General features: G+C 43.1%; 1 long non-coding RNA gene across 1 annotated transcript in view; it reads right to left on the bottom strand.

The window, feature by feature from the left end:
• Positions 1–2,069: 2,069 nt before the first annotated feature.
• Positions 2,070–10,032, bottom strand: part of LOC132210726 (uncharacterized) — a 52,043-nt gene continuing 44,080 nt past the window's right edge. The window contains exon 3 of the long non-coding RNA XR_009446906.1: positions 2,070–2,785. This is a non-coding gene — a long non-coding RNA (uncharacterized LOC132210726). The remainder of the gene's footprint in view (positions 2,786–10,032) is intronic.

Here is a 10,032-nt window from a genome sequence, read left to right as displayed (position 1 = left end):
TTCTCTTTTGTGAAACAAAGGAATTATTTGTTTTAAAAAGAATCAGAAACAGGTCACAGCACAGACATTCCCTGTGATTGACCAGGTCCATGAGTTACAATAAAGGTGTTAGTGCCAAATCTGATTCAAGGTCTCCCTCATATGGCTGCCAATATGTTATTAGTTTGCAAGCTTCTCATCTAATGTGTAGCTTTATTTTAAATAGAGCCAGGAACAGACATCAGTAAAAGAAGCAAAAGCAACAGCAGAGTGATCTTATTCAGAAGATATCTGCTTTGTGTAAAGGAATAGGAAATAGTTTCATAATTTACAGTACACAAGAAGCATGATGTCACCAACAAGTTGGAGCTGCGTTCCATATAATTAAAAAAACTAGCTGCCAAACTGTAGGTTCTTTATTTTACTCTCACTCCTTCATTCATTCTTTTATTCTGTTCCTTTTTTCCCCCTTTGTCTCTCTTTGTCGCCCCTTTTCGTTTCTTGCTAATGCAGGAATGCAGTCAAAACGTTAAACATTAAGCCTTTGTCGGTGTAGTCTAGAGGTTAGCCTGAGTAGTGTCTGTAAAGTATAGCTGCTGATATATGATCTCTGAGATTCAATCCAACACTGACATTAAAAACAGGTGCTCCTTGCCTAAAGGCAATATGCCAGCCCTCTCGTAATTCTTGTCAACATTTTAATTTACAAAAGATGTAACATGCCAGGTTTCTTGCACTCATTTGGAGTTGAAACATGAAGGAAAACTATTTGAGCTTTAAAATATGTTTAATGTGGAAGGTCTGTGTTAACAATAATCCAAAGTTCCCTGCCTAAGGATTGCAGCAAGTCAACATGAAGATACCTCATGACTGACTACGTAAGATCTGATCGGATAATTTCTCCAGAAAAGGGGCTTTAGTGCCAAAACACTGAGACCGTTGTTGAAGTTTCAGGAATATTTTGGACCATGTGCATGTACTTAACTATGTAATACATGCTAAGAATCTAAAAATAGCCAACTGCTGTTTCAGACTGGGATCCTTTGTCGAGAAGACAGTACACTTTCTCCTGGCCTGCATAAGCAGTGCAGTCAAGATTATTAAGTATAGATTCCACAGTGTTCTTATTAAAACACTAAAGCATTATGTGAATATTTTATATTGGCTTAAATTTAAGTTAACCAAACAGATGACAAAAAACTTTAAACGCAGTGATGATCACAAGCTGTAAAATTCTTATGTTGAATATATATAGCAGTTAGAGTCACTGTGTTAGTCATAACACAGACATTTCACCAATGTATTTGTAGAATACATGCATTTCTGAAGCCTTAGAGGTCTGTTCACTCAATGATAAATTGGTTATCAAGCAACTGTCTTACAAAGCTATATTTACGTTTGTAAGATGGCTACCTGATAACTATTTTAATACCAAAAGAGATAGCTGATGTTTTCAGAACACTGTATAAACTTTACAAAAATGCCAGCTCCAAGATAAGAATCTACATTCTGTGTAAGAATTGTTTATTTGAATAGACTCGAAGGACAGCTCTGAGTTAAATATATTCAGCTTAATTATAAATGTGGACATTGTTGAATTACAGAGGCACTCTCTCTTTTTCTATATGTTAATCTTAATGTTCAGTCTGTAATTTTCCCCTTGATACCTTTTCACAATAAAGGCTTGTTTGGTAACTAATTGGCAACAATGTTGCATTGTACAACAATAAGACCAGTCTTTTTGTTTTGCAGAGGTAGTTTCAAAGCACATTTCACCAAATAACACTGAACGTCTTATGTTGCTTAAAGATCTGAAATAAAAGAAATTATATTTGCAAAATCACACCCGTGACACAGTGAATTCTGTATTAAAAATTCGGATTCAGGATGTACAGCTTTGTAAATATGTTACAATGAAGTGCACATAAGAATATCTGTGTAAGCGTATGGCCCTATTTTGGTTTAATCAAGATAACAAGCAAGAAGTTTCAGCCATGTGGATAAGTATAAGTACTTTAAAAAATTATTAAATGATTTTACTTTTGTTTTCATTTATCTTTTCCTAAAGGAAATGATAAGATTTGGTTTCATCGGTGCCACACCCAAGTTATTACTGCTCATGTATAGATCTTGGGCAGGCCATTAGAGTGTAAGGACATCAGAACTCAAATGGGGTCGGTCCTTGCTCAATATTTACACATGCGCCCTTTGATTAAGGTTTACGGGCTAGAGATTAATACAAGGAATGCTAGTCACAGGTCCACTTAGGCCCGTCTGGCTGAAATCAGCTAACCCAGCATGGCATGGGGATCAAACCGCTAACATTTTCTGGGACTGAGCGACTTAATGGCTAAGCTTACTGCGCTTTGTAAAGAGGTAACTAACAGAGTTATGACTTACAAAAAATAACTTATCCACTTGCCAATGCTGTTGAGATCTAGGAGAATGTGGATGTTCTGATACTCTAAATACCATCATTTTACAAAAGGTTTATTTTTCATTAGTGTAGTTAAGGCCCCCAAATGCCAGAAGATTAAATATGTTTATGATCCAGTGTCACTGGCAGGAGAAAAGCACACGGTAAAGGGAGGCAACTGGAAAGAAAAGGAGGCCTCTATTTATCGGAAATAGATACATGTGGGTGTGTGGAGTTTCTACTTGTCAATTTGTTTCATCAGATTGAATGTATAATAAGAGACAGAGATGATTAAATCATTAAACTATGTCTGGATTAACTCATTATCTTGCTTTGTTGCATCACTGTAGCTGAAGGCATCAGGCATCTTTTCCATGGCCTAGACACGTTCTGGAAAAGAAACCAAAGACTTTTATTAATAATAAATGCTATAATAGCTAATGCACAGTTCAATCCTGGTAGTTTTAACTTTCCTGTTAAGTGCTTATAGCAATTCGAAATTTTCCTTAGATCTGCAGTAACAATGAAGCATTTATTCAAGGTTTCCTTAAAATTTTACTTTCTTTCTGAGGAAAATCATTTCCTTCTCAGTACTAGTTCCTTCAAAGCTGATATCATCGCTCCTAAAATTAAAATGATCTTTGATTCCTAAGTCCTTTCGACAACTGCCCTGTATCCAAATTCCACTTCCTTTTGAAAGGCCTTGAATGTGGTTTAACCTCCCAAATTTGCGCTCATTATTTTTTAAATGGAATTCCATGACTGAATTTTGCGAATCAGTTTTCAGCTCTTGTACAGCACTGAGTCACAAATTATACCTTTCGTAATGGAGGCTATGATGCATTTTCCTTCCTCATCTTCTGTGATCTCACTGTAATAATGAATAAAGACCGGCACGTCATACTTCTTGAATGAGCATTGTATTCGCTCTTAGCCACACATCAGAACTGAAGATCTCTATTTGTATTCCAAATGACTTCCTTTACTGTCTCTGCTGTTCTCCCCTACCTATCCATGCTCCCCATCGATCCTGAACCACACTGGTAGCAGTGTCATAATTCACCCAAACCCCACACATTTCACATAACTCATTAAACTCTGTGCTTCAGAGATAATGGGGACTGCGGATGCTGGAGAATCCGAGATAACAAAGCGTGGAGCTGGATGAACACAGCAGGCCCAGCAGCATCTCAGGAGCACAAAAGCTGATGTTTCAGGCCTAGATCCTTCATCAGGAAAGGGGGAGGGGGAGAGGGTTCTGAAATAAATAGGGAGATAAGAGGAGGTGGATTGAAGCTGGATAGAGGAGAAGATAGGTGAAGAGGACACAGACAAGTTAAAGGGGTGGGGATGGAGCCAGTAGACTCACTCACCTCTACTGGCTCCATTCCTGCTCCTTTAACTTGCCTGTCTCCTCTCCACCTATTTTCTCCTCTACCCGTCTTCGATCCATCTCCTCCTCTCTCCCTATTTATTTCAGAACCCTCTCCCCCTCCTCCTTTTCTGATGAAAGCTCTAGGCCTGAAACATCAGCTTTTGTGCTCCTAAGATGCTGCTTGGCCTTCTGTGTTCATCCAGCTCTACACTTTGTTAAACTCTGTGCTTCTTCACCTTTCCAGTTGTCCCTCCTCCTTCAAGATCTTCTTTTATGCCAAAGTCTCATCTTGTTCATTTCTCTCCTTTCTTGGCTCAACATTCATTTGGATCAGAATACAGCTCTGTGTAATACTGGGGACATTTTTATTTCTCCACATTAAAAACACTCTGTATGCAAACTGACATTAAACTGTAGTTTGTAGTGGATCTAGTTTCTGGAAACAGCTGTACCAGAATAATTCATGCGCTGAGCTGAATCAGAGAGACATGCCATTGCACCAGGTATGTTGAAATGTACATAAAACAGCTCTTTGTAATTTTATGACTTCCTCCTAGTGGAAGCATGCACATAGTTCAAAACTGATATGCAATAAATCATTCACAACACATTTTGGAACTAAATGGTGGAATAATTTCAACTTTTTTCAGCATAATCTTTCACTTAAGACAAGTTTCAGAATTTGAAAAGTTACATTAGTTTAAAGTTGTGTTGTCAATTTTTTGGCCTCCTCTCGATGGCAGAAAGTCTTGCTGATCTATTCATCTCCGACCCCAGGGCTCAATCTTATGTGAAATCAGCTAATAATAACTTTTGACCAGGTTCATGTGGGTTTCTCTCTGAAAGACACCTAGGAGGTTTTCTCACACTATCTCCCCACGATCACCTTATTGCCCATGCACTATGCCCCTATGGTGTCACACTCATTTTCTCCCAATCTCCTCAACTGGAAGTGTTAGCCATGGCTGGAAACTCCTGCCATATCCTGGTGCCCAGAGCTCTCTTTAAAGCCCAGCTGGGTACCTGCTCAAGGGTTGGTGGCCCATTGCTGCCCTGTATGTCTTGTGTCAATAGCCTTAGACATTTTGGACAGAGAAAGATTGGTGACTCGCTTTATTAATGAGGACACAGGCCTCCTGGTGGATCTGCTCTCGCTCCCCCCGGAGTGTTCCCTGAGATCTTGGTGACTGGTGGAGCAATCAGTTGAGCTGGATTTGCCAGATGTTGGGAATTGTCAGCATTTAGTATCTTTCTGGTGGGAGGTAGCATGGAAAACTGCGTAACACTGAGTTGAGAAAATGTAATAATGTGGATGCTAATATACGAAAATACATGCAAGCAGGCCTCTTGCTACTCAAAAGAAACTTGTCTCACCATTCAACATTTGGTTGTAAAATGGGACTTTTTAGCACTCGTATTTTGAAATCTCCTTACTGCCGATCTGACACAGTTTGCCAACTTTCTCAAAGAATCATAGAATCCCTACAGGCTGGAAACTGGCCCTTTGGCCCAACAAGCCCACACCGACCCTCAGAGCATCCCACTCAGACCCATCCCCCTATAACCCACTTAATCTACACATCCCTGACTACTACAGGCTATTTAGCATGGCCAATCCACCTAGCCTGCACATCTTTGAAATATTGCCCACTTTGTTGAGGGACTGAGAAGACTCTGCCCTTTTTTAACAATCTGATCCATTTATCAGCTTTTATCTTAGCCTGTTGTCAGCTGAAAGAGTAAGTGTCACCAAGCTGATGAGCCTTAGGAAGCATCAGAGGAAAACACTGATTCCTGCCTCTATCTAATATTCCCATGTTCTTACCCTCAGACACCGCTGGATAATAATCAGGACTAGTGACACAGGTTTATGATATTCCCTTTCTCAACCTTGGAGATTGGCCTTGGTGATGAATGATAGTATTGCCACTAGACAAGATGTGTGCAGCCACAGCCAGAGATCAAATATAAGCTTTCATGGCCAATATAAATCAGCATCACAGTTAAGTATTAGAGCCTTCAGGACAAATAGCAGACACAGAGAAAGAAGCATTGGAGGGGAGGGAACAACAGGATTAGCCGAAATCAGAAAAGAAAACCATTGAAACAGCAGACAGAAAAGAAAAAAAAGAGAGAGCAAAGTTACAAAGGAAAATTGCAGCTGGATCAAAAAGACTGCAAATGTGGAGATATAAATAGCAAGTTATAAACCTTCAGCATGAAACATTTCCTGCACATGCGAGAATATGTAGATTGAAATAGTTCTGTTGTGCCCTTATCTCCTTTGGGTTTGAATGAACAAAATATCTGAAAATAAAAACAAAACCTAAACGGATTCAATATATAGATTTCTGTGAAATGCGATACCTTGCTATAAAATTGAAGTCAAAGTAGATTTAATGTTCAACATGTGTTTAACATATTTTAAAATGTTTATTTTAGTACCAGTTTTTCAGCGGATGTTAGTGATTTTTATTAACAGCTTCACATAGTGTGAGGAATATAATGTTGTTGAAACTTTTACTAAATCATTTTGCAATAAATAAATGCTCTAACAAAAACATTGGAGCATTTTTGTTATTCTTGGAATTATTGATGTCACATAAGCCTGAAGATTGCAATAAATACTTTCCTGTCATGGTTTATGTTTCTCTGCTTTCTTTCCCCTTTGTCTGGTGTTACCACTACCATCTGACTTTATCATTGTAACTCTGTAATTAGGTATGAGAAGGCTACTCATAAAATCTTGGATGATCCTAGATGCAACTTGAACTGCTTGATGTGCCACAGATCTATAAGTAGATTCATAGAACTTTGGACCAAAGCATGCATTTGGCTGCTTGAGGTAGGTGAAATAACTCTAGAGAGGCCAGTATCTGGTCACCAAGTCACCCTTTATTTACACATGAACAGTCCTTGAACATAGTACTGCCTCACACAGAGTCAGGTCTCTGAGAGTCAACCTTTTTATGTCAGCCGGGGCTCCGTGATTGGACCAGATTGGCAGCCCCAATCAGGGAACTTATATTCAATGAGGTTTAGCTGGCAGACCGTGTTACCATCACTGCAGTAGGCCTTATTGATGCTCAAAAATAAAATAAGGAAGCATGCGCTGTGCACACTCTAACCATTGATGTACAACATAACAAGTAATGTGACCAAAACTCCTCATAAACTACTGGAAGTTACCAGAAAAACTATCTGAAATAAATTTTTCAAGGATAACGACATTGGGTGTGCCTTTGGTGGAAAATTATTTTAGCACATTTCTGGGTGGTGGATAAGCTCTCTCTGCTTGATACACCACTTCTTCCTTATTCTCAATATTTACCTCAACTTATAGATAGATGTCTGTATTGGTGTGCTGCTGCTCAGTTGGGGAATTGGACAGTTTGCCAGTTGTATTCTTAAGTGAGTCAAATATGAAGTGTTGCAGTGGTAGCAGTACCCACATCACACCTGATTAGTGGGCATTAAGATGTCATAAAGTATGACAGGGTGGGATAAGATGTCACAGGGGCTTGGAAGGACCTGTACTCTAATAGCATGTCATAGTGTGGTGTTGGGAGTATGCGAGGCCATCGGGGAATGGATGAAAAGCATGAGTTGGTGTGAACGGGACATGGGGTGTATGTGAGGGAGAATGGGTTGTGAGGCTGAGGGCTGGAGGAATATTTTTTATCCTAATACTTGGCCATAGTGCAAGAGAAGAGGCAGATTTTCTGCCCAGGCGGTCTCACAACCTGACAACAGCGTCATGAGCAGTTTCTGTGTCACTGATTTTCAACCTAGTCCACCCTGTCCCTTACTGAAAATAGGAAGTACAGAAAATGGCTATTTTTAAAGTCTGGTTTGTGGGGCAAGAATTTTCCCATGCTGTTTGTCCAACCTGAGACAGAAAGCAGAACGATATCTCATATTTAAATTCCCCAAACTCTCCCATCTTTAATGAGATCTTGATTCCATACTAGACCAGACTGAATATTCCAGTGTCCATACTTCTATCAAAGTCCCTTTCTCTTAATCTCCTAAGCTCACTCAATGGGCTTCCAGTAGCAAGACACCTACTGGCAACTTAATAAAATGTGAGGCTGGATGAACACAGCAGGCCAAGCAGCATCTCAGGAGCACAAAAGCTGACGTTTCGGGCCTAGACACTTCATCAGAGAGGGGGATGGGGTGAGGGTTCTGGAATAAATAGGGAGAGAGGGGGAGGCGGACCGAAGATGGAGAGAAAAGAAGATAGGTGGAGAGAGTATAGGTGGGGAGGTAGGGAGGGGATAGGTCAGTCCAGGGAAGACGGACAGGTCAAGGAGGTGGGATGAGGTTAGTAGGTAGATGGGGGTGCGGCTTGGGGTGGGAGGAAGGGATGGGTGAGAGGAAGAACTGGTTAGAGAGGCAGAGACAGGGTGGACTGGTTTTGGGATGCAGTGGGTGGGGGGGAAGAGCTGGGCTGGTTGTGTGGTGCGGTGGGGGGAGGGTACGAACTGGGCTGGTTTAGGGATGCAGTAGGGGAAGGAGAGATTTTGAAGCTGGTGAAGTCCACATTGATACCATATGGCTGCAGGGTTCCCAGGCGGAATATGAGTTGCTGTTCCTGCAACCTTCGGGTGGCATCATTGTGGCAGTGCAGGAGACCCATGATGGACATGTCATCTAGAGAATGGGAGGGGGAGTGGAAATGGTTTGCGACTGGGAGGTGCAGTTGTTTGTTGCAAACTGAGCGGAGGTGTTCTGCAAAGCGGTCTCCAAGCCCCCGCTTGGTTTTCCCAATGTAGAGGAAGCCACACCGGGTACAATGGATGCAGTATACCACATTGGCAGATGTTCAGGTGAACGTCTGCTTAATATGGAATGTCATCTTGGGGCCTGGGATAGGGGTGAGGGAGGAGGTGTGGGAGCAAGTGTAGCATTTCCTGCGGTTGCAGGGGAAGGTGCCGGGTGTGGTGGGGTTGGAGGGCAGTGTGGAGCGAACAAGGGAGTCACGGAGAGAGTGGTCTCTCCGGAAAGCAGACAGGGGTGGGGATGGAAAAATGTCTTGGGTGGTGGGGTCGGATTGTAAATGGCGAAAGTGTCGGAGGATGATGCGTTGTATCCGGAGGTTGGTGGGGTGGTGTGTGAGAACGAAGGGGATCCTCTTTGGGCGGTTGTGGCGGGGGCGGGGTGTGAGGGATGTGTTGCGGGAAATACGGGAGACGCGGTCAAGGGCGTTCTCGATCACTGTGGGGGGAAAGTTGCGGTCCTTAAAGAACCTGGACATCTGGGATGTGCGGGAGTGGAATGTCTTATCGTTGGAGTAGATGCGGCGGAGGCGGAGGAATTGGGAATAGGGGATGGAATTTTTGCAGGAGGGTGGGTGGGAGGAGGTGTATTATAGGTAGCTGTGGGAGTCAGTGGGCTTGAAATGGACATCAGTTACAAGCAGGTTGCCTGAAATGGAGACTGAGAGGTCCAGGAAGGTGAGGGATGTGCTGGAGATGGCCCAGGTGAACTGAAGGTTGGGGTGGAAGGTGTTGGTGAAGTGGATGAACTGTTCGAGCTCCTCTGGGGAGCAAGGGGCGTCGCCGATACAGTCATCAATGTACCGGAGGAACTGAGGTGGGGTTTGGGGCCTGTGTAGGTGCGGAAGAGGGACTGTTCCATGTAACCTACAAAGAGGCAGGCATAGCTGGGGCCAATGTGGGTGCCCATGGCCACCCCCTTAGTCTGTAGGAAGTGGGAGGAGTCAAAAGAGAAATTGTTGAGGGTGAGGACGAGTTCAGCTAGGCGGATGAGAGTGTCGGTGGAGGGGGTCTGGTCGGGCCTGCGGGACAGGAAGAAGCGGAGGGCCTTGAGGCCATCTGCATGCGGAATGCAGGTGTATAGGGACTGGACGTCCATGGTGAATATGAGGTGTTGGGGGCCAGGGAATTGGAAGTCCTGGAGGAGGTGGAGGACGTGGGTGGTGTCACGGACGTAGGTGGGGAGTTCCTGGACCAAAGGGGAGAAAATGGAGTCCAGATAGGTGGAGATGAGTTCGGTGGGGCAGGAGCAGGCTGAGACGATGGGTCGACCAGGGCAGGCAGGTTTGTGGATTTTGGGAAGGAGATAGAAACGGGCCGTGCGGGGTTGGGGAACAATGAGGTTGGAGGCTGTGGGTGGGAGGTCCCCTGAGGTGATGAGGTCATGAATGGTGTTGGAGATGATGGTTTGGTGCTCGGGTGTGGGGTCATGATCGAGGGGGCGGTAGGAGGTGGTGTCGGAGAGTTGGCGTCTGGCCTCG

Source organism: Stegostoma tigrinum, chromosome 19, assembly GCF_030684315.1.
Source record: "Stegostoma tigrinum isolate sSteTig4 chromosome 19, sSteTig4.hap1, whole genome shotgun sequence".
Classification (NCBI taxonomy): domain Eukaryota; kingdom Metazoa; phylum Chordata; class Chondrichthyes; order Orectolobiformes; family Stegostomatidae; genus Stegostoma; species Stegostoma tigrinum.
This window is presented reverse-complemented; position numbering and strand designations above follow the sequence as displayed.